The sequence below is a fragment of the Carassius gibelio genome, chromosome A6, assembly GCF_023724105.1.
Source record: "Carassius gibelio isolate Cgi1373 ecotype wild population from Czech Republic chromosome A6, carGib1.2-hapl.c, whole genome shotgun sequence".
Taxonomy (NCBI): Eukaryota; Metazoa; Chordata; class Actinopteri; order Cypriniformes; family Cyprinidae; genus Carassius; species Carassius gibelio.
In genome coordinates, this window is record NC_068376.1 from 10,807,624 (window position 1) to 10,834,346 (window position 26,723).

The window sequence follows — 26,723 nt, forward strand, 5'->3', positions numbered from 1 at the left end:
AAGCATATTTGTTATACGTGAACGAATAAATTAAAGTTAACATCCATCTTAAGACATGACAGACTGTTTAAATTAACTGTGCATCATAAAAGCAACTCTCCATGCTATTGAAATTCATCACCAGCCTTGACTAATTCATTAAATGTAAAAATGATTTCATTACATCAAATACTTGAAAATATCTAATAAATTCCTTAAATACACCATTTGCGGGACATTTGAGAACATAAAATGTTGCCCTGTGTAATTTTTTCAATATAACTAGTATTAATTTCTCATTCAGTGTTTTGAAAAATACTGCTGTCACATTTGAACAGAACTAAGCTTAACTGCTTTTTAATGCTGAAATATTTTCCCTAATCCCTATATAATTTGCAAAGACAGCAAGGCTTTTGAAATTAACTTTAAGTGAACTTAATAAATCCAAATCCTATAAGATGACTTGTTCTTTTATTTTGAAATACATTTAAAAAAGTCTGAAAGCATTAAAAGAAATGAAAGGTGTTCCTATCCAGATTTTGAGTCGATCACCGATTGTTGATCACAGGAAACAGTATCTGCCAATGCGATACCGATCTTTTTGAAGCCTTCTTTTTATCAAGTAGTTATTTATAGTGGTGGAAGGGAAGAATTTTCTAGATATTTTTCAAAGAAAAAATAATTATCTCACCTACGTTTTTGATCATGCAGTGCATTTTTGTTTTTACAATGGGGCAATTGTTGCACAACAGCTTACACATAGCAAAGGCCTGATTTTGTGAGCTGTATCTGAGTGGGCCTTATGTGTGTGCGCTTTAAGTTCAGATGAGTACACATCTCTAGAAGAGGGCAGTTTGGTTGTGATTTCTCTTTTTTTAACTTCAGTTAGTGTGTAATGTTGCGTTTAGAACATAAAAAATGTCTGTAAAGTTACGAAGTTCAATCAATGTCAAGAGAGATTTTCTTTTCAAGAAATCATTGTTTAATGACTACAAAAAAAGGCTGATACAACAAGCAGGGTTGCCAGGTTTTCACCACAAAACCCACCCAATTGATACTCAATACTATCCCAATCGAGTTTCGGTGGGGGCTCCCCCAGTAAAAATCGCGTTCCAGGGGTTAAAATTCACATTCCAATGGCTAAATATCACATTATTGGAGTCGCTTCAACCCACGGACATGAAAAACAACCCACGGCAACAGTGTTAAAGTAGCCCAATTCCACGTAAAATCTGCGGACTTGGCCACACTGACAACAAGCTTCTTCCCTGGTTTGTGACATCAATAACCCTTTTTTTTTTTTACGCAGCTACACATAATGGTAAGGGGGCATGATGTTTCTGGACAACGTAAACTAACCAATCTGAGCCTTATTGAGTAATTCTGAGGGAGGGGTTTCATAGAAGCAGGAACTCAGACTATTTTGACGAGAATGGAAACAGTGTACAATAAAGTTGAAATATGTGAAAATAACGTATATATATATATATATATATATATATATATATATATATATATATATATATATATATATATATATATATATATATATATATATATATATATATACACAACAAATGATAGAAAGTTATTCTTTACATTCAATCTTATAATTTATGAGATTCAGTTGGCTATTTACAACAAAGTGTATATTGTGCTATCCTGTTATCATTGGTTTGCTTGTGTACATTTACTTGTACATTCACTTATTAGAAATAGCATAGTAAAACATTAATCATTAATGCCCTAAAATATTCTATTTTACCTGATGTTTTCAGAAAAAGCTTACGGTACAAATAGAATCTTTCCAGAATCTCTGTATAAAATGGACTTAAGAAAACACCATAATTTATATAACCAAGTCTGACATAACAAAGCTAATAAAAATCAGCATTTTACTAAATATTTTGCATATTTACACAAAAGGGAACTTTGAAAACGAGAACAAGAAATGGGAAACTGATCTGACCAATTAAACAATCATTTGACATTTAGTGGCAGAAAAAACAAAACTATGCCACAATAACAAGATTATTCAATTTCACACTGCAGGAAAATGTGGCCTTATTTTTTTTTCCATGACAGTGTGAACAGCACAAACTAGGGCTGCACGATATTGGGAAAAAAATGACATTGCGATATTTTATTTTTCTGCGATATATATTGCGATATGAAATCAAATCAAACAAAATGGCGTGAGCACACTTACATTCTCATTTTAAATGATTTAAACATCAGAGTATTATTTAAATTAGAGTAAATTATTTGTTTGTAACTTTAGGATATGGTTTGAATTGTTAACATATTAACTAACATGAACTTACCATGAGCAATACTTGTTACCATATTTTTTAATCTTTGTTTATTTTAGTTTATAAAAACACAGCTGTTCATTATTTTGGTAATGTTACTTCACAGTACATTAACTATGTTATCAAATACTGTACAACTTTTGATTTCAACAATGAAGGCTATAGCCTAAATGTTGAAATTAACAATGTTGTAGAAGTGCAGTTTAGTAATAGTAAATGTTAAATAATCAAGTTAAATAGTTTAATAAATAGAACATTATTGTAAAGTGTTACAGATATTTTTTTCCGACACCATCGTGTCAATTGATTTTGATTAATATGCACGAGGGAGAGAGCAAGACAGCGCTTGGGTTGTTTGAAGACGGTGACGGTGAAGGTGAGCGTGTGCGCTCTCTCTCTCTCTCTCTCTCTCTCTCTCTCTCTCTCTGGGGCTCTCTCTCTCTCTCTCTCTCTCTCTCTGGGGCTCTCTTGCACGCTCTCTCTCTTGCTCTCGCTCTCGCGCTCTCTCTGCTCATTCTTATATGCGCTCTGTTAAACTGACAGGACTTAAACTGTGCAATTAATCTGCAAATCATATTCGGGGAGCAGCTGCCCGTACAGTTAATGAATAACGGATCAACTCACCAGCCTACATCGCACATCCTGCGATGTGACAATCGCGGATTCGTACATCGCGATATCGATGCTTAAACGACACATCGTGCAGCCCTAGCACAAACCACAAGGAATCTGATCTTTTGGATTTTGGATTCGGATTTGGGCCACTTCCATATGCAATCCTAAATCTGATGTGTGAGATGTGTTGCAACTAAACCTCAGTCTGAACGGTCATATCAAAATTCATCAAATTGGAGCTATCACTCCAATTTATACTCCAGTAGTTCTTTCATCACTCTCTGAATATGACAGACAGTTCACAGGTGTAAACACAAGCTAAACTTCTGGGTTTAACTTTGTACCATAAAAATTTCTCCTGCTCATGAATTCGCTGGTTTCCACAGTAAATCACCTTATAAATAAAACTTGTAAATGTTTACTTCAGTGGCCTCCATGTTTACTTCTGTATGACAGCATGTTTCATGCCATCTTGTTAACGTTTGTCCATGCGGTTCTGTTCAGGACCATCATTTGTTCACAATGGAACAGCCATACAAAAAATCTGATCTCATCAATAAATTGTAATTGGGCACTAATGCTTGCAGTGTGAAAACAGACTTATAGAGTGGTACAGCAGTGGTACAGCTCATAAAAAAATGAAGTGAAATGACATACAGCCAAGTATGGTGACCCATACTCAGAAATCGTGATCTGCATTTAACCCATCCAAAGTGCACACACAGCAGTGAACACACACAAACCGTGAATACACACCCGGAGCAGTGGGCAGTAATTTATGCTGCAGCGCCTGGGGGTTCAGTGCCTTGCTCAAGGGCACCTCAGTCATGGTATTGCCGGTCCGAGATTCGAACCCACAACACTAGGGTTAGAAGTCAAACTCTCTAACCACTAGGCCACAACTTCCCGGTGGGCTGTAAAGGCCGTAAAAGGCTGTATACATCAAAGTCCACAAGGCTACTTTCAGCACAGTTATACTCTAAGCAAGGAGTTTTGAAAACACAAAATGTCTAAACATGAGTATTCTGTCTTAAATCTCTAGGAAACATCTGCTAGACTCTGCAAAGAGATAGGAGGACAAGCATAATAGTTATATCAGATATGTTTTCCTGTCAGATAAACATTCATTAAAAGGTCAACGTGAAATGGGGTTCACCCATATTTTACTTACTAATCTGATATATTCCAGACTGAAAAAAGAAATACAACATGAGAAAGAAAAACATACTACAAACTTAAATTTGACTGACCAAGCTTTGGAATAGCCAAAAGTGCCTTTCTAATTAATTTTTTTGGGACTGGGAACTAACTCTTGTTTAAGAGGTATTAAAATGTATTAGAAAAGTAAAACAAAATACATACAGATTTTATGTTCACTCTAAGGAGAAAAAGAACACAACACATGGGAGAGAGAACAGCCCAGTCTTCTAATACTAACAGCAACTCAAACTCAAATTATTTGATCCTCTGGCCAAAAACATGTACACACTTGCCCAACACACCTCTAGGATGACATACACGCTCAAGTCCTTAAAGGGGTCATATGATACAATTTAAACTTTTCCTTTCTCTTTGGAGTGTTGCAAGCTCTTGGTGCATAAAGAAGATGTGTAAAGTTGCAAAGACTAAAGTCTCAAATCAAAAGAGGTATTCTTTATCAATGTAAAGACTCTGCCATTAAAAAAGCATCATATGACCCCTATAAAACAAAACCTCAATTTAACATTGATGTCCCGCTGTCCATTATCCTAAAACGATCTACTTTAAAGGTATATTAGGTGATCTTGGAAAATGATTACATTAGCCTGATGGCACTGAAAGCAAAGGTCCTTCATCCACCCCCCACCCCCGCAATCACTGTCCAAAGCCACGCCCCCTGAACGCATTTACGCTCACACACCAGAATACCAGAGACAACATTGCTACAATAAGCGGTTCCCAATTCTAGTCCATGTTCCGAAGTGAACCCCTGCTCAGGGAGTAGGGCGCAATGTACATGGTGTAGGGATCATATCGATCAAAAACAGTTCATTCATGTAGCTCACTTCTGACAAGTTGGTCATCTGAATCAGGTGTGTTAACCAAGCGAGACATGTGAAAAATGTGCACGAGGACTGAAATTGGAAACCGCTGGGCTACATCATGTGTCATTCACCAGCGAGTAATTTTAAAAGTACAACAATACCAGGAAGGAAGAGCGGGTTGTTGATGTTTGTCTGCCATTCTAGCTTTGTCTGCACAGCGTGCATGAATGTGTTGATGACGTATCCTGTCTGCGCCAACATGGTGGGCAGAGGTATACAGACAACTACATTGATAAGCAAGTAGGAAAGCCATTTAAAACTCTCGGACAGAGTGTTTTGATTGGATGTACATTTCTTGGTCCTTCGACTTGCACAGAATATATACCGTAAATCCTCAAATAAAAGCCGGGGCCTTTATTTACCTGAACTGCAGAAGGTAACAGGCTTTTATTTGAAGTAGGCTTTTATTAGAGGCAGGCCTTTATTTCTAATTCCATCTGTTTAATAAATAATTGTTTTAAATTAAAAGCGATAGTATTCCAGTGGACAGAGATCATAACATTAGCACAGAATCAGTTCAGAATCAATCACCAAAAGAATCAGTTCGGTTCAGATGCGCTCTGTGTCAGTCTGCTTCACGCTGAATCACGCATGCACATTATCATCAGCTCCTCGGTTCTCGAATCGGACGCTTCGAACAGAAACGCTTCTCGGTTCAGTGTACTGGTGATCCGAAAATCGATGCAACCAGTTCTTTACTCGAGAACGAAAAACGCTCCTGCGTTTATCATAAAAAAAATGTAAAAGCTTAAATAATATAATGTCATCTGTTTTTTTTTTTGTTTTTTGTTTTTTTTTACATTTCACAGATGGGAACATCTAAAAAATAAAGTGGAAGAGATTCACACACACACACACACACACACATTTATTTAACTATCCAAATGGGGTCATGTCCATTTATTTATTTTGTTGTTTTATTTAAAACTAGTTATAAATACTGTAACCTAACCCACTCCCTAACCATAACAGAAAACGTTTGCCATTTTTACAATCAATCAATCAATAATTTATTATCATTATTATTTTATTATTAATGGATTATTATTTTATAATACATTATTATTTTACAAACAAGGACATCTTGAAATGGAGGATTTGTCAGCTTTAGCTCACTTCCTGGTACAAATTTGTCCCCAAAATATAGTTAAAGGGATACTCCACCGCAAAATAAATTTTTTGTCATTAATCACTTACCCCCATGTCATTCCCCCACACACAATTCAAGATATTCTGGATGAAAACTGGGAGGCTTGTGACTGCCAAGTAAATTACACTGTCAAGGTCCAGAAAATTATGAAAAGCATTGTCCGAATAGTTCATCTGCCATCGGTGGATCAACCGTAACTTTATGAAGCGACGAAAAAACATTTTGTACGTGAAGAAAACAAAAATAAAAACTTTACTCAACAATTCATCTCAATTCATGTCTCTCCACATCACTGTAGCCTCATTTTGGAGAATATGAGCTGAACGCATGCAGTGTACGCTCTTCTGAGTCAGCCGCACCACAAGGATATGTTTTCTACATGTATTTACACTTTGATTTGAAAGAAAACAGCACATCCGTGTGGCGCGGCTGTCACAGAAGAGTGTATTCTCCAAAATATCCTTAATTGTGTTCCAAAGATGAACAAAGCTTTTACAGAATTGGATTGACATGGGGGTAAGTGATTAATAATTAATTAATGAGTGATCCTTGAATAGCTAAATATTAACACAGACAAAGGCCACGCCAATGTGTGCACCTTTGAACCCGGAAACACCGAACTCCGGGCTAATGATGATGTTGTTATATGAAGAAATAAACAAAACAAATGTAAGGCTTTAGAAGACTTGGAATGTAGTGCACAGCTTTTAGGGACTGCTTCTTGTAGCTTTTCAGACATGGTCACCATGTCCTTTCACTGCACAGAAAAGAGAGCTGGAACATTACTCAAGGCTTCCCTTTTGTGTTTTACAGAGACAATAATATCATACAGTTTTGAAAGAAAATGTTCTAATCTCTCCACTGAATTTTATGATGAGGTCACAATTGCCTTTGCTCACTCTAAGTTACATGATTAACATCCCTTACTACTAACAACTTTCTCACCACATTAAAACAGGCCTTAGTAACTGCACTGTTCAAAAACCCACCACTTCACCCTACCGCAAGAGTGAGTACAGATAAAGTAGTAAACTTAAGCTTAATCATCATCATTTCGTCTCTTCCAGAACCACTGCCACTGAATCAGCTGTAGAGGAAGTGGTCATCTATACATCAGATTCACCATCTATTACCCCAAAGATTCAGAAATGCCAGAAATGCCACCACTGAATGAAGGAGTTGCCCATACAGAACAAGTGTTCATCCAACCTCTGAAAAAACTATTAAAAGTCTTGACAACTAACCTCAAGAAAACCACCTCCATAGGTAAGGGGGAAGGTGAGGGTGAAGGCTGCAAAGGTAAAAGTGTACCTTTCTGCGCCAACAATAAAATCAGAAACAGATTAACTGCAGCTGTTGCATGCTTAAGAACTACCACAATCTTGCTGCAGTGGCTCAAAATATTCTCGGCAACAAGTAGGCCTATTCCTTCAGTAGGAGTATTTAGTGCGGTGGACACCCTTTCACCTCACTGTTCAAACCTTAAATCAGAAAAAAGTAAACATGGTTACATTTTTGCATTCAACAAAATTATACCAGTCAGAAAATATGTTCTGATTCTTTATTATTGTTCTTTAGTTGTGTTATTTTAAACTATAACCTGTTTGAAAAGGACTATGCCAGTTTTTTATTTGTAAGTTTTACAAGTAATGAACTAGTTTGACTGTTCATAAGTGAAATGTTAACACTTATTTGAATCTTTTTTTGGGATCAATTTTTTATTTCTTTTTCAAAGAAAGGGTCATATACAATTGTATACAATTTATTCTACAAAATATACCATACAAAAATGACCCTCTAAACCCCTCCAATCACCCACCCCACCCAGCCCCCCAGCGGTCCCCAAGTCCAACAAAAATAAATAAAAAAATAAATATGCAATCAAAAACAATTTGCCTACAAAATTTAAAGAAGAGAAAATAAATAAAATAAATAAATAAAATAAAATGCAATATAAATAATAGATACTCCAAAATTAAAAACTTTTTTACAAATAAAATATGAAATAAATAAATAAATACATACAAAAATAGAGGCAATCTACAATATGATAACCTTAGGCTAAACAAAGTACCACATAAATCATGTTAAACATTCAAAATATACCCCACGTTCATTTCTACTAAACTTGAAGTTTTTCTGTTAAATCCTTTGCAACTACTTTCCATGCCTCAATGGTTGAGGCTCTAGCCTTATTTATTCTGGCTGTTGAGAGTTCTAACATTACTATTTCATGAAACTGAAGTAGCCAGTGTCGCACAGATAAAGTATGAGGAGGGAGCCATCTTTGTGCAATTATCTTTTTGGCCGATGTTAGTCCTGCCAACCAGATCTTTCTTTGTAGTTCAGTGAAACCTAAACTGGAATCATCATTTAGAAGAAGCACTACTGGTTGCACTGGTATATCTTTTCCTATCATATCAGACAATATTGAAGAGATCCTTTCCCAGAACTCATAAACTTTCTCACATTCCCACACCATATGCATAAATGTTCCCACTTGTTGGTAGGTACAGAAATTGCAATGGGGACTTAGAGATAGTTTAACGAGAAAACGTTTCTTTGGTGTCCAGTACAATCTATGACAGAATTTGTAATGAATTAATTGGTGGTTTGGATTTTTTGATGCACCGAATATATTCCCCCATACAGTCTCCCAATCAATCTGGTCAACAGACAACTCCCTTACCCAAATAGTATGCAATGGCAGTTGTTTTACCTTAACTTCAAGAAGGCGAGAATAGATAGCTGACACTACATTTTGTTGAGAAAAATTAAAGAACCAACTGTGAACAGGATGTGTTTCGAGAGCTAAGCCCCAAGGGACTCCGTATGCTCTGAGTGCCGAACGCAATTGCAAGAATAAAAAGAAGGATGATGCAGGTACGTTAAATGATACAGCTATATTTTGAAAACTAAGCATACCATTATCATCCCATATGTCAGCAAGAGTCCTTATTCCTTGCTTCGACCACTGTTCTGATGTGAATGGTTCAGAACCACATTTAATATTCCTATTGCGCCACAAAGGAGTCTGCAGATGCCATTTGTTATCATAGCTTAATAATTTCTCCACTGTTTTAAAAGTGTTAATTGTGTTCGTTATGATGGGGCCAAATGATTGTTTGCAGTACTTTAAAGAGAGTCCAGAAAAAAGTACATCTTCAAGTCTAATTGGTTTGACAATTGCTTCTTCTATTTCTCTACAGGGTGTGGGAATCATAGTGTTAAACCATGTCTTGACTGCACGTAGTTGGAAGGCTTTATGATATAACTCAAAATTTGGCAAAGAGAGACCTCCCTTCATTTTAGTACGTTGTAATGTAGCCAATTTTAACTTTGGTTGTTTGCCATTCCAAAGAAAAGTGCGAATTAAAGAGTCAAGATTTTTCCACCATTTTGATGAAGGTGGCAATGGAATCATGGCACTAAGAAAGTTAACCCTAGGTAAAATATTCATCTTCACAGTTGAGACTCTGGATTGCAGTGATGCAGGAAGTGTTCTCCATCTGTCAATATCTGTTTTAAGCTTTTGAAAAACTTTGTCGTAATTTATATGTACAATTTCTTTTAGATCAGACTGAATAAGAATCCCTAGGTAAGTTATCTGATTTGTAATTTGGATATCTGTTTTTATCTGCATACTCTGAGCTTTTTTGTTTAATGGTAAAAGAGATGATTTGGACCAATTGATCCTATATCCAGAAAATTTCCCAAAACAGTTAAATATTTCCAGTATGTTTTGGATTGTGCCGAAATCTGAAAAATACAATAAAATGTCATCTGCATAGAGAGATATGGCATGCTGGGTACCCTTAATTGAGATGGAACAGATTTGGTCTTGTCTTATTTTTTGAGCTAAAGGCTCCAGGGATAATGCAAATAACATTGGTGAGAGGGGGCATCCTTGCCTTGTTCCTCTTAAGATATCAAATGGTTGGGAGTGTAGGCCATTTGTTGCTATGCTTGCTGATGGATTGTTATAAATTATTTGTACCATATTAATAAATTTCTTATCAAAACCAAATTTATCTAGCACCTCCCATAAGTAATCCCAATTTAATCTATCAAAAGCTTTATCCGCATCTAAGGATAAAACTGCATAAGGGGACTTTTTATCTTTACTTTCATTAATTATATGTAGCAACCGACGTATATTATCTGCAGCTGAACGATGTGGAATAAAGCCAGATTGATCACTATGAACTAATTTACCAATATATTTTTCAAGGCGTATAGCTAATACCCTAGCATATACTTTTAAATCTGAGTTTATTAAAGAGATTGGTCTAAAATTGAAACATTTAGTATGATCTTTGCCTTTTTTTGGAATTAAAGAGATTAGAGCTGTATTCATTTGTTTTTCAAAATGGCCATTTTGGATTGCCATGTTTATTGCTGCAAGCATAATTGGTCCTAATATATCCCAAAAATGTAAAATTATTTCTGGAGGGATCCCATCTGGCCCAGGTGATTTCCCCTTCTTTGCTGTTTTCAACGCTGCATACAGCTCCACAAGTGTTATAGGTTGGCTCATTTGCTGAGCTTCACTTTGCGTTAATTGTGGTAGATCAAGGTCTTGTAGAAATTTATAACATTCAACCATATCTGCACTGTCCTTAGGTTGATACAGATCTTTAAAATGTTCTACAAAAGTTTTATTTATCTCTCTAGGATTGGTTACTAAACCTTTTGTAGGTGAATCAATGGTATCAATTATAGCTCTAGCTTCACTTTGTCTGAGTTGTAAGGCCAATAACTTGCTGGGTCTTGGCCCATTAAAATAATAGTTTTGTCTAACTCTATGCATAATAAATTCAGCCTTTCTTCGAAGCAAATCATTTAACTTGGACCTGGAACTCTTTAATGCACTTTCAACTGATTTTGAGAATTTCTTCTTCAACTCTGTTTCTTTGGAGAGGCAGATTTGTTCTAATTCTTCAATTTGTGCTTTTCTTACTTTATTTAAATGAGATGAAAAGGAGATAACAAAATCTCTGATAAAACCTTTTGTAGCCATCCATACCATCATGTGATTATCCACACTGTTAAGATTTTTATTCAAAAATTCTTTTAACTTGTTTCGAAAATCCATTAAAAACCCAGAGTCTTGTAGAAGAGTTGTATTAAATTGCCATCTTGGAGATCTATCATGTGAGCAATAACTAAATTTTGTCAGCAGTGGATTGTGGTCAGATATTACTGCAGGTAGGATTGTAACGCCCTCAAAACACATCCTAAATTCACGAGAACATAGAATATAATCTATTCTAGAATATGTCTGATGCCTCGCAGAAAAAAAAGTATAATCTCTAATCGATGGATTCTGAACACGCCATACATCTATGAGGTTAAAGGTTTCCAGAAAAGACTTAAATTTTTTTGATGTTATCTCTTGTGATTTAGTAAATATAGTGGTGGATTTATCAAGCATCAAATCTGCAAGTGCATTCATGTCTCCTCCAATAATGAGTGCATAATCACTTAAAATCAGCAACTGATTTGTTAACCACTGAAAAAAATTAACATCAAAAACTGCTGGTGCATAGACAGAGACAAAAGCTATTTCCTTTCCTTGAATATTTGTGCAGAAATAGCTCAACCTACCAGATTTATCGTTACTACATTTTTTAATCACAAGGGGCAAACTCCGTTTAATGAGTATAAGAGATCCTTTTGTTTTTGTGCCATCACTGCATGAGGCGACAACTTTATAATATTTATTTTGCATACGAGGAACGTCAGTTGATTTTAAATGAGATTCTTGTACTAAAGCCACATCTACACAGTGTCTACGCAAACTATCCAGAAACTTTGTTCTCTTTATGGCACTATTTAAGCCTCTAATGTTGACGGATAAAACGGAGATATTAACCATTATCAAATAGACTGTAAACTTGAACTATATTGAAGGTCAAATAATGAACTGTTTTAAACATGACTTCTTTGATTGCACATTTCGTTACCAACATAAATAAATAAATATATGGCTGGACGAAACTCCCCCCTCCCACCCTCCCCCGACCGCTGGTAACTCCCCCGTTTGTGTATCTGATCCGTGACGATATCATACGTTCCACTGATCTGAGACTCAACCGCTCCCTCCCATGTGTAAACAAACAAACTCTTATGTTAAACACTTCAAAAACTCTAATGTCCATCTGGAACCAAAAAAAGTAACCTTGACGTTAAAACCTGAACGCCACAATTAGAAACAATAGGCTAATAACCTTAAAGACGTAACAATATTTGAAACTTGTCAGGTTCATCCATAGTAACACGGAATGTCCTAACAAAACACAGTTCCATGAACAGCCCTACCAGTAATGATGGCAGGTTAATTATTTTTTCAATTCTTGTCCATTTCGTATGGATTAACATCGGCGAAAGTCAGCTGCCGCCTTGCCCGCGAATCATCCGTGATCTGCAGTCGAAATTCCTCTGCTTCTTTTGGCGAAGAGAAGGACAGTTTCTCCCCGTTGTGCGTAACCCGCAGAATGGCTGGGTAAATCAGAAACGATTGGATTCCTGCTGCTCGCAACTCCTTCCGTGTATCAGCAAAGCTTTTCCGTTTTTGCGAGGTGCAGGCACTGTAGTCGGCGAAGAATTTTAGCTGTTTCCCACCATCCAGAATTGGTCCCTTCTTGCTCACCTCTCTGGCCCCGTCTAAGATAGCCTGACGGTCTTGATATCTCAACACTTTAAAGATCATAGTGCGGCCTGTCTCCGTGGACTTCTGCTGTCCGTAGATGCGATGGGCTCGTTCGATCTCTATCGGCCTGTTTGAGAGCGAGGGGATCCATTTTGGAAGCATTTCCTGGATAAAACGTATCGCATCACCTCCCTCACGGTTCGGTGAAAGGCCAACAATTCGGACGTTATTACGTCTTTCTCGATCTTCCAGTTCTGCCAGCTTTACTTGAAGCTTAGATACATCCGTTTTGCATCCGACGACATCTTGTTTCAGGCCTCTCGTCTCACGCTGAACATAATCCACCTTGTCGATAAGCCCACGCACAACTGTCATCTGTGAGTGAAATTCCGCCGTTAGGGACTGCATGCACTGTGTCACATCTTTCATCGCAATATGTACCGCGTTCCGAACAACTTCTTCCAACGTATCTTGTTGTTTCGTCAGTGCTAGCGCAATGACGTCCGTCATGTCTTCGCTGCAAGTCGAAGATTTCATTCGTTTCCCGGTCGGGGTTTTCGCAGGCGAGGATGCAGCTTTCTTATTACCATTCATCTTGTTGAAAGGTATATTTAGAATGCTCACTTTGATTACTTTGACCTGTTAAATATCAAAGAATGAGGGAGCGTGCTAGGAGCTCTAAAGATCTGCAGCCATCACGTACGAGGCGTCACGTGATCCCCACTTATTTGAATCTTAACACACTGACTGACAGTTAAAGCCCATTCACACCAAGGATGATAACTTTAACTATAAAGATATAGTTTTAAAGATCATTCTAAATGTATAGCACTGTCCACACCACAACCAGTCTCAGCCTTTGCTGTCACGCCTATGGACTGAAGGTCTGATGCATAGAGTACACAAAAGTGGAAGCACTTCAGAAGTTTCGAAGTCGTCATTGGATTGGTTGAATTATACAGGATTTCCGGGAGATGTGTGTCATGTTATTTAACTTTTCACCTGGAAACAAAGATGACAAACCCCCTCACGAAAGAAGGAAGCCATCGTATTTACAACTGTGATGACAAGCGCTTATCAGGATCAACTTAACGCTGGATTCTCAAAAGTATGTGAAATATTTAAAGTTCGCGGCAAGGAATCTTTAAAATAAGAGTTTTAGACATATAAACACTCTGTTATTGGCAACATTTCCACACTCCGAAATGTGATGCTGAACTGAAACAAACTGTGATTGGTTGTTTGACATGTCGATCAAACTGCCTCATGGGCAGGCGTTGGCCAATGAAAGCGGCCATGGATTCCAGACCTTCAGCCGTCAGTCTGAAGGTCTGGCTACACGAGGCTACACCACAACTAAAATGCCACAGAGGAACAAAATGTTTGGAATCACAACTGAAGAACGATAACGTCTGTTTTAAATAGCTTAAGCAGTTATAGCGGCAGGCACTAAAATGCAGTGCACCTATAATAAACAGAACATCATTGTGTATTTGTAACGCAATTCAATAACTGTGATTATACTTTATACCAAAAGAGATTCAGAAATTATTGTTATATTAAAATTTGACACAGTCACATGCCTACACTGAAATCTGAATGGGAAACTGTGCATGTTCATTGCCACCGAGGCAATCTATTAGCAGAAAAACTGCAGACCCTGGGCTACATGGGTCAACAAGATCATTCAGGCTCGTAGCCAGAAGAGCGAGTTCCACCAGCTGCAGCCCGTACAGGAACCACAGTTGAGTGAACTCTAGTTCCAATGTACTTTGGGCTAGAGAAGACTCTTTGATTACAGCAGCTTTGTAAAAATCACACACTATACACTGACTTTGGTCTCTCTGTAGTCTTTTCTCAACTTTGTTGTGTTCGTGGTTATGACCACATTGAGTTTGTAGTGTTCACTGTTGCTTAGAACCAAACTAGCATCTTAAATATTCAGGATTCACAACTGCATTTTGGTGAACCAGTGCTTTGTGAACATTCTGAACAACATAAACCAAAACAGACAATTATTATGTTGTTGTACATAACCATGTAAAGGACTGCAAATTGCTTCATTTAATTCTAGGATATCCAGCAATCATAAATGGCTAAATGACTAAACTTTTATAGGGTCAAGTGCTGACAAGTTGAGTCAAGTTGTTCACACCTCCGAGTTGGTTCAAGACTCATGAAATGTTCAAAGAAAGCTGTGGAAAGGTGGGAGGGAAGAGGAAGAGGGGAGAGGATGGGAAGAAGAAGGGGATCAAGCACAACCCACAACACAACAAAAGCACACTCATTACAGTGATGAATGAACATTAAAATGGGAGTGGAGACAAAGACAAAGGAGCTGGGGCACTTTGCTATATCATTCAGGACAAATGCATAAACATGTGACAGGACAATACAACCGTTTGTAAACTGGACTGGATAATTTGGGTCAGAGTCACTTACAGCACCCAGAACAACCATAAAAACAGAACAGGGACAAATTCAGAGATTTATGAATATATGTCTTTGGTGCCAAAATAGTTCGTTGCTAATCTTTAAAGATTAAATCCCAAATGCCTCCCTTAAGAAACATAAAGCAAACAACTATTATAACACTCCCAATTATTAATAAAGTCTATTTTAACATTCAAGTACTTACTAAGTAGGGCTGTGCGATTAATCAGAATCGTAATAAAATCGCGATTTGAGCGTGCGATTTCTAAATCACTTTATTGCACGATTTTCCGCAGTATGCTATGCGAACCAATAAGGATACAGTGCGAGAACAGCACAGACTTGGCATATGCCTAACTCCAGGATCACACACTCTGTGATGCGTAGCCTTTTTTTTCCGAGTCCATGTTAATGGATCAGTACGTACACACTGCACGCGGTAAAAGATGAGAACAGAAAAGGTTAGAAATAGAAAGGTTCGAAAATATTTATTATTATGCGGATGAGTACAGAGAGAGTTGTGAGTGCAGAGGACACTGGTTGAGCGAGAGGAGACACGTTTGAAGGCAGCGTGTATCTGAGCCTTATACAATCTATGTTTTGAGCACGCGCGTCTGGTTTTATCTACAGACCAAAGGAAATCTGCATGCGAGCGGAAAGATTATTTTAATGTGCTTTCGCGTTACAATAATGTGCTCTCATTGCTGCTTCTGAACGGCGTACACAACTTACTGTATACGCACTGCAGACGGAGTGAGTGTGAACCTGTATAATGTATAACAAGTCAATTTCATCATAATTTCAGGCACCGCTACAATGAGCTCTATGACCAATGTATGGCAAAAAATAAAAAAAATGTCTGTTATGTCTGTTTTCTTAGAGACATGTTACAACTTTTTGATAAAGCTCTCATTGGTTTTCTTTTGGAAATATGTTTCAAATTTATACTGAATGCATTTATGACTGTAAAGCTTGTCTTTGTTTGTCAAAATCGTGATTAAAATTGAAATCGCAAAATTGATGAAAAAATCGTGAAAGGTTTTTTTGTCCATATCGCACAGCCCTATTACTAAGCTGTAATTAGGAGGAATAATTTTCTAAAGCCCCCCTTTCACCCTATTTTCATCACTTTTAACAGCAGTACTGAACAAAACACGTATTGGCTTAATACATCTGTACATTCGTATTTTAATTTTAATTTTTCATCTTTATATTGTTTCTATCTGAATAAGCCACTGCATTCATGATCAAGTACTGCTGTTATTTCCATAAATGCAGTTCAACTGAAAAAATGAAATGGAATGAGCGTGAATAAATGGTGTTGGTTCATGTTTGAAGCACTAGACTACATCCAGAGAAAGCTTAAAAATATAGCTAGGAAAGCTTTACTTGAATTTTTATAGTTGATTTCACTTTCTTTGTTGATTTCATTTCTTTTCGAATAATTCTATTACCTTATTGCCTAATTTACCAGTACGTGTTAAACACAGTTAAAACTTCACATAACTTAACACACATAACTTCCTCAATTACCGATGCATGGGGCTCCATAACCAAAAGATTCAAAGCTTTCCAATTTCAGTAATTTGCTGCTATAATGGTATGTATGCAGGATTCTTTTAAATTGTTTGGGTTGGTTATGCTGTCCATGTCCACACAGGCTTGGACTCTGAATATTGCTGCATGCAGCTGTATTTCACTTTATTGTGCTCAATTGTTGCACACCCTGTTTACCCATGGCACACCCAAAGCCTTGTCCCTGGCTATGCTCCTGCTTTTATGAGTTGTTTTTTTTTATAAGCTTAACAATCCCGGTTTGCTGTATGCTTTCAGTATTTTAAAAAGAGCAGTGTGTTAAACTTTTGTGTTTGCAAATAAATACGTTCAGAATGAATAAAGGGTGAGCGAATGATGAAAGAATTCACATTTTAACTAGTGAACTATCCTTTTAGGAAAGCTTATCTTTTATAATCTCTTCATAAGAATTTAATGAGATCATAATGCCAAAGGAAAGGGCGAATATAGGTAAAGTGGGACAACTGGTAAAGCTTAGTCATTATTCTTCCATTACTAAAACAGTTCACCTTAATTGCTGGTCCCCACTGACTTCCATAGTATGGAAATAAACAAACACTATGCAAGTCAATGGGAACCAACAACTGAAGTCAACTATCCTTTTAAGTAAAATATTATTTTACATTGATATAACCATTTGTATCATGTTTTTTAAAAGCAGAAATAATGGCAACACACTTCAACACGTCTCTATAATGCTTATCCATTTCTCAGTATAGTTTTTCTCTATGCAATTCAGCAGCAGCAGAGAAGTGCTTTTCTGTCCTTTGTTTATGCCACCAGTAGCAGGGCATGTTTGATGAATGATCAAAAACTATAGATAATGTGCTCTGAACAAATGAGACAAAAGTTGAACTGTTTATTTCTAAACCTAAAAATAGTCTTTGGCTAACAGGAGATCCAAACAGTAATGCAGGAATGGAAGCATTATGGTTTGAGGCCAGACAGGCCCTGAGGAAATTACAGACTCAACCAAGCATTCCACAGTGTACCAAAGCATTTAAGAATATAAGGCCATCTAAGAGGATCTTGTACAAACACTGAAACAAGTCCACAAAAGAATGTCTAAAGCAACATGAAATGGTCATTTCATAATCCTTTAAAAGCAAGGCCCACTTTTGAAACCAAAAATTATATCGGCCATCATTAAGGCCTGGATAGTCTGCAGGTTTGTGTTATATGCGACAAATGTATCCTTATGTAACAGCTACGAAAGAGACAGCGAGAGAGTGAATGTGTGTGTGTGTGTGTGTGTGTGTGTGTGTGTGTGTGTGTGTGTGTGAAGGTGGGTGGGGGTTTGTTCCCACTAATTCAGCACTGGGAGAAAAAGAAAAGAGGGGTAGTTCCCAGGACAACCAGAGACCCACCAGAGCTTTCCAACAAGAGGCAAATGATTGCCAAGGAACTCCACTAACTGTACGGAGTTATTCACACATTTTCCTGAATGCATGCTTGCTTACACAATCAGTGAACATCAACTCTTTTCTACTCTGAATAAACATTAAATATAGAATGCATCTTTTGTCGATATTGCCTCCACAGCATCAAAGGGGCTATTGTAGTATGGATCTACATATATTCCATATATAAAAGGCATTTCATATCTGCAATAGACAAAGAGCCAACAAAACTCTTGCACTTTTAACAGATCAAGAATGCTATTACTTGTAGCACTGCATCAGAGAATAAAAAAGGAGAGAGATCTTTATTAAAACTCTAAAGGGCAAGAAGGTCTGGTCCAACATTCATGTTCCCTTCACCATGGCAACTCCTTTTCCCAGGATAGAGACAATCTCAAGGGTAGGAGTGTTTATGAGTGTCCCAGGAAGAGTTTTGAGGAGTTCTGTGTGACTGCATCAGTGGGACTGAAATTACCTTGGTTTAGATTTTGGTTCATCTTTCTGAATTACTGCTATTAAAAGTGAAGTTAGTATCTGAATTTAGAAATGTACGAAATTACAGATGATTTTTTTTGTCCTGATGTATTCATGTTAGTAAACCCAGACAACGCATAGAAGTTTCAAATGTAAAAGAAAAACATTAATAAAACAACAGGTTTTTTTTAACCATTGTCTTCTGGCAATACTACATTTTCTACATTTAGCTGCTAACTGTCAAGAAACAAGGAACGCATTACACGTTAAATTAAATGCATGTTGATTAATATCTATATACAATAACAAGGTTTTTTTTTTTATTAAATACTAATGCACGTTACTAACTCCAGCATGTTCAAGCACTCATTCACATATTCAACAGTCACTCACTCATTCACCCCTCCCCTACACCCTCCATCTGCAACTCTCCTCCTTTCTCCAATTCCCCCTCTTTTCACTGACCTTTTAAATCTCCACTCCAACAAAAGAGACAAAGGGGACTGGACGGCTTTCTCCCTTTCCCCCCTGCTGAAGGGGAACAAACACACATACACAAGACTACAGTCCTTCATTCCACAGAGACACAGGCCCAAAGTAGATGCACTGATTTGCACCAGTATATCACTGTATATCTCTCAATTTCTTCATCACTATTTGCTATCTCTGTTATTAGTTTGTTTCTCACCATTTAGAAGCCCTAGGAAAGATCCCTATTGGTATTAGCTGTATTAAATAAAAAATAAAAGTCTATGAAACCAAAACTTTGATGCATCAAAAAAGTTATTGGAAAAGTAATCCATATGAATCGAGAGGTTTAACAAAAATCTTCTGAAAAGTCATGATCTCATCATATGATGAACGTGCTTGTGTGACACGAGAACAAACTTCATTGGTTCTCTCATGTCAAATAAGTACATCTGAGCTTTCATATACCATATTTGAAATACTGTATGTACGTGTAATGATCAATATTTATTGCAAATAAAGTGACTGCATCTCTTCAGAAGACTTGAATTAAACCACTCGATTCATAGAGATTACTTTTACGATGTCTTAATGTACTTTTTCGAGCTTAAAAAATGTTACACAGACAGTCAATGGATGAAAAAAAGGTGATAAGAGAATATAAAAAATATCATAATTTGTGTTGCTAAATGGCACCTGCAAAATGACGGACTGACTGGCACATCAAAAGCTGGCTAAAGAAAGAAGTGGACTGTGAGCACTTTTTATTTTATTGTTTACAGAGCCTTGGGCTGCCACAGAGATGGCGTTATATCTCTTGACATTTATTTCCATGTTATGATTTAAGGACATAAAGACTTAGCAACCCTAACAACACCTAGTAATTGTCCAGAACAACCAGCTAGAACCTCCTAGTGGTGCTTAGCAGCCAGCCAAAACAGCTTAGCAACTAACTATAACACCCTGAAAACCAAATAGCAAAGTATTTCATCCATATTTTAGCAAAAAAAAATTGTGCATGGTTATATATGCCGTCTCACTATATGAAGACACTCCACTAGAAATTCATCTCCAGAGCTGGTGATAGTTGACTTCACAAACATTTCACCATTTCATTTGCTAAAAACTAGCTATCATTATACATACAAATCCTAATTAATTATTGTGTTTTATGAATTAAATCAATTAGAACTGCTTCTGTATTATTTAAACTCAATTAAACCATTAAAAGGGAATCCAATTTTTTTTTACAGAGACCACTGTATTTGGGAAAAATAAAACATACAAAAAATTGTAGGGTCTTAAAAACAACAAATGTTATGTTTCATAATTTCAATCAATTAGACATGCTGTTTGGTTACTACAATTTTAATTTAACTATTAAAACGGAATGTAGAAAAGTTCAAATGGAATCCAGAAAAGCCCTTCAAGACCTCATCATGCGCACCTCATTGTCCTAAGGCTCCAAATGTAACCCATGACACTGTATATGGGGAATGTCAAAAACCACAGAAGTGAACCAGTGATGACCCATGTGAGGCCCAGTTAGGGCTGTGAGATATGGTAAAAATATCTAATTGCGATTGCAATCTGATTTGCGATTTTAAATTTGCAAAGTCAAGCTTCACCTCAGTATTGTCAATAATGTGCAGCACAGTATGAGTATAATTACCCTGCTGAAAAAAAAAAACAGAAATTCTTACAGTTTCCATCAATCAATTTCAAATTTCCTTTTTGTTTTTGGCATTATTCCAATAGGAATTGCTGTTGTTCTATTAGATGCCATCTGCCAGATTACATCTCGCCAATAGAATCCATCAAATAGACACCATTATAGATTAGCCAGGCGTGAGTCAATGCAAGTTGCACGCGTGCGTCAAGCCTCATCCATACTGCCAGATGTGCTTTTGGAGATTTGCGGTGCAGAGCCAAGCAAGAATATAACAGAGCGTTATGAAACAGGCTGCGTGAATGCGGCAAGTGTGAATGGCTCATCCGATTAGCAAATCGTAATGTCTCAAATCACGATTGCGATTCAATTTCGATTAATCATACAGCCCTAGGTCCAGCCATATCTCGGCACCATAAAATTGTCTTATTAAGGCTACATTTACACGACAATGATGTAGTCAAAAATGAAAAACTATACACGTGCATGACATTTATACGGAAACGATAACAGTGGCATTTTCAAAACCTTGCACTTTGAAACACATTTTCAAAAATATGTGTTTTCAGTCCCCAAAAAGCTGTTGTCTTGTAAACGAATAGGCAAAATGCATAAAAGGTTTCCAGATTTTGGCTGAAAACGTTGTCGTGTAAACGGCCCTTAGAAGTCCTGTATGAACTTTAAACTAGGCTTTGTTAAGTTCGAGTTTAGTCTTATGCTGGGTACACACCAAAAGACAATTGATTTTGGGCCGATTTCCCCCCTTCTGACAATCCTAGCTATGTCCTGATTATTTTGATGGTTCTACAGATTATTTTATCAGATTTTCCCTTGGTGTGAGGTATGTTAAGAGTGTCCGAACCTTATCGGAAAAATGTCGGAGCCACCCCGATTGCGAATCGTAAATATTCGACATGTTTAATATTTATGATCAGAAATCCTGATGTGTGGGGGGGAACCCTGAGGACAAACACTCGCACGCTCTGGAGATTATCACGTGAAATGAAACAATATCCAATCAGAAAGCGAGATGTAGGAAGATGGAAGCAGTCATGGCGCAGCACAAAATGAAACTGATGTGAACAGCAGAGATGGAGGATCAGCTTATTGATTTGTGGCAACAGCACGAACGTTTATAACAACGTGTTGTGTATAAAATCCTTCCAAACACTATCATTGCAATTTCTTCCTGCATATCGTCTGCCATGCTTTTTCTGAAGTCTCGCGAGATTTTGTGAGATTTCCTGTGTTCACAGTCGAGACTCTGGTTGAAAATCTGCTCGTGTGTGGTGTGCTGTCTTTGTCACATAATGGCACACCACACACTATAGGAGCAAAATGGTTAAATCTAGGAATTTTTTATCCTCATGTTTGTGGTCTATCACATTTTGAAAATCATAAGATGTAAAAAATATTTTGGTGTGTACCTAGCTTTAATGTTTTTAGCAAATGAGAGTCACTGCAATTCATTCAAAAACAGTATGCAATTATTGAACATAAAGGTCTGGAGTTACTGTCTGGAGATTCTGAATCGTATGGTCCTTGATATCAGGTGTCTGTTAGATGAGAGCACTGCAGAAGCATACTGAAAGAAACTCAACATTCACAAACACAGTAGCTAGAATTTAAAACCCTGATGAAAAGGCTCAGCTAACTGTTGAAAAGATGCAATATACTCTGTGTTGCGCACACACAATATCTCTTCTCTTTGTGCTCTTAACTTTTCATTATGGTGCGAGGGTTCACCTATGGCTCAAGAAAGAGGTTTTGCAGTAAAGCACACCATCATCTGTAAAGCACCCACGATATGCATAAAATGTGCCGCTCTGCATTGGAGCCTTTCATACAGTTTTTGCAATGAAAGATAACTAAAGCTAAACTGGGCCACTTCTCTGTTTGAAAATAGCAATTTAAATAACAACTGTTGGGACGGATTTCCTAGTAAACTGCATACTATTATCATCTGTCGTTCTATGTTTAAAATAAGATCACATAATTTCTTTTTAATTCTTTATTTAAATGGAATTGTAAATCCAACCCCCCAAAAGAGTATGCTATTATTTTCTGATGAAATTAAGAATAGCAAAGGCAAAGCACAACTCGTAATTCCCCAAAAAGTTCCCCTACAAGCACCTTGCTTCAACCAGGAGAGAACCTAAAGTTATAAAATGCAGCTTTAATATTTAGCCTAGAATTGTTTTATTGAATGTTTAATATCTGTTGTCCTAGTAAACAACACATTGTTTATACAGTGTATTTATGTAGTAATAACATTTGTATTAAAAATGACTATTTTACAATATAATACATTTTGTTACATTAAATATCATTTATGTAATAGTTTATGATTTTCTCTTCATTTATAATGTAGCAGTGTGTAGTTAGCAATATTCTGATATGAAAAAATAACACTATGGATCAGTATTGTCAGATACTGTAATTTTTTTACCGAAAGATTGGGTTATGACATTTTAGTTAAACATTATGTGGTAAGAATAAAAAGTACAAAATCCATACATTGTTGAATCATTCCCGATAAAACCAATAACAAGACTTTACTAATTTGATAGAGTGAATCTTTATTTCATGCCAGATTTTGTTTAAATTGTCTTAAATACTATGATATAAAGTTTATCACCCTTTTTGTTTGGTCTATATCGACCACCCACCCCAAAACCACGAATAATTCACCAATGCAGAACGGAAGTCCTGTCACTTACACACCCTAATGTTGTTCCAAAACCAAAAGAGTTTCTCTTCTGGGGAACAAACTATGGTTATATTTTAAGAATATTGTTATTTGAGGTGTTCTTATAATTACAGTGAAAGGGGTCTCATGTCATATATTCCAAGTCTTCCTATCGCTTTGTGTGACATTAAATTTCAGTCATTATTCACTATTCGCAGATTTTTCCAAGAACTGGTTATCCTGGCAACCACCTGTTGAGGCGTGATTGCAATAAACCAAAAAAAATTTAATTAAGTTTGGTGTCTGTTTACACCTGTATTTAACACCATCTACTTGTGAACAGATCTGCTGAGATGAATGTTAATGCCAAATTTAAAGAGGATGCATAACACCTCTGTGGTTAGAAGAAGTGTTATCCTCAAGCTTTTTTATTATTGTTTTTTTTTTTCAGATTGTCAAAACAGATATGATGCTTTAGCACCACCGAATAGACCACTATGTGGTCTAAAAAATAAATAAATAAATAAATAAATAAATAATTAAAAAAAAACACTATGTGTAGCAGCAAATATGTCCAGACACTAGATACAAAAATAATTATATATTGTCCTGATAAATTAATTAATTATTTTACAAGATCATTGTTTCATAACACAAAATCTCTTCCCTGGTGTGAGTAGGTGCATAGGAATGCACTGTTTTGGGTTTTTTTTTTAATACATTACCTTTTAATTTGTGGTAAATATGCCTCTTACTAAATGCTAATGCTATTTTTTTTTTTTACAATAAATACAATTAAAACAACGTTAGATAATGCATATTTTCATCACATCAAATCACTTCTTCATTTACATACAATAGTACATATCTTTGCATTACACCTCTAAACAAAATTGCATCTTCAAAAACAAATGTATTTTAGCAATCAAGTAAATTAAATTGTATCCCAAAAAACAATTTGCTTGTATTCTGCATTTTTACCAATAGTAAATTCATGGACTGCCTTAAATCCATTTCGAGAACAGGACACCAAACAATACTTTTAATCCACGATTCGTATAATCAAAAGGACATCTACGACTTAAAGTCCTTGAAGAGTTTCATGGGTTTTGGGTCCCATTAGACCATAGCTAACTTACTTTGTTTAAATCCCATTCACAACCGGAACTCTAAAACAAATTACCTTAACTTCAACATGAATATAACTAACGTTACACGGTTTACGAATTTATACACTAACGTTACTCTACTGTAAAACATGTACATAAGCATGACCACAAGCGCACACATGTGTAATTCACTTACCTTGTCTCCGCGTTACTCGGCTTTTGTGTTTGGGAAAAGTTTATCCAACTTGGAAGATTTATGAACAACGCAAATTCGCACGCTGGCCACAGAGTCCACTGTGTGATTCACTCGGTGTAAGGTACACAAAAAATAATTATTAAAAAATAAAAAATAAAACAACATTGATAATTATGACATTCCGATTATTTTTGTTTACATAGGGTAGTCGCTTAATTTGTAGTTAAAACTGGTGTCCATTTAAAAATAAGTACTTTGCAATTTACTGGCCCTTTCACAGTCGGCATATCGCGCTGCAACAGCTTTTCAAAGTGACGAGGTTTAGTATAAAGAGAAGATTCATTAGAAGGGAAACTAACGAAAAGCATCGGTTCCATGAAAGGCGACCCGGAAGTAGTTCTAATTGGTCAAAAACGTTGAGGACGCCATTCGTTTTCTTTTTCAGCTCCAATGTTCCAAAGAGTATGTTGAACATTTTTGGGTCAAGCCTGGGCCTAGTGCTCCCAGTTTTGACAACACTTTTCACTGACTTTGTCTATTCATGTTGTTGCTTTTTAAAAAAGAATAGAACTCTGATCTCTTTACCTGCTTCTGTACGTTTTTGGAATAATAGATTCAGTGATATAGAATGGAGTTCTTCTTAACAAAAATATTCTGCAACAGGGTAACAAAATCATTATGTGTTGTTGATAATTGATACCCAGAACACTATAAGCTTGCGTAATGTACAGTATTTTACCCAACTCCACATTTGGTCAACACATTTTTTAAATTAAATGTGATCAAATCACTTTATGGCTATCAGAATTCTGCCTATACAGACTTATAAAAGCAAACTTGTTACACATGCAAGGTTAATTAGAGATGTGAAGTAAAGCGATAGTGACGTGAAGCCAATTATGGTGTCCCATACTCAGAATTTGCGCTCTGCATTAAACCCATACAAGTGCAAACACACAACAGTAAGTTGTGAACACATACACCGTGAACACACATCTGGAGCAGTGGGCAGATGTGCTACAGCACCCGGGGAGCATTTGAGGGTTCGGTCACAGTGCCTTGCTAAAGGGTCTCACCTCAGATGTAGTATTGAAGGTGGAAGAGAGCACTGGTTATTCATTCCCTCCATCTTATTCCTGCCAGTATCAAGACTCGAACCTGCAACCTTTGAGTTACAAGTCAAATTCTCAAACATTAGGCCAAGAATGCCCCAAATTAATTAAAATCAGGAATTTACCTTTGATCACTTTTTGATCTGTTCGATCTGAATTGAGCTCCATAAACAAACACATCTGCCTGTAACTGTCAAGTAATTTAAAAAACTTTGATTTTTTGTTCGAGTCCTTACAGTCTTCGCCACTTGCTGTAGATGCAGGAGTGACAAAATATTTCAGGATCAACATTTATTTGAAGAAGATGAAGGAATCACATAGAATAACATGTCACACAGCTATCAAAGCAGAAAGTCCATGACTGATTTCAACTTAATACAGACACAGCGGAACACAGACACACTGAATGCCTGTAACACTTGTCATACTTCCTGTGGCTCAACTATATAAGTGGGTGTGAAGACAACAAGTGTGTGTAGATTTTATTATGTCCATATGTAACAGACAACTAAATTTAGTAATGCTTCTATTTAAGAGATTTAAAAAAGCAGTTGCACATTTTTTTTAAATACACTTATCTCTGCAACAGTAAAATCTGCAGCACTTTACATTTTACTACCAGTGCCTAATTAATTGACCTTACACTTGAAAGTTGGCACTGGAAAATGGATATAGGATAAAACGTTTTAAAAACGTAATGATAAAAACTCATCTAAAAAAAAAAAGAATAATACAAATAAATAACTTTATTAAACTTCCAATGGGGCTGGGTTCCAAGTGGGTTTTTAAAAACAAATAATTGCAAG

At 36.5% G+C, this 26,723-nt stretch overlaps 1 protein-coding gene across 2 annotated transcripts in view; it reads right to left on the reverse strand.

Moving 5' to 3' along the window:
• plxnb1b (plexin b1b) overlaps window positions 1–25,116 on the reverse strand; it is a 57,154-nt gene extending 32,038 nt beyond the window's left edge. For both annotated transcript variants that reach the window (XM_052599338.1, XM_052599339.1), the window contains exon 1: window positions 24,806–25,116. The gene's annotated coding sequence lies outside the window, so the exon portion shown is untranslated. The remainder of the gene's footprint in view (window positions 1–24,805) is intronic.
• Between the last annotated feature and the right edge of the window lie 1,607 nt (window positions 25,117–26,723).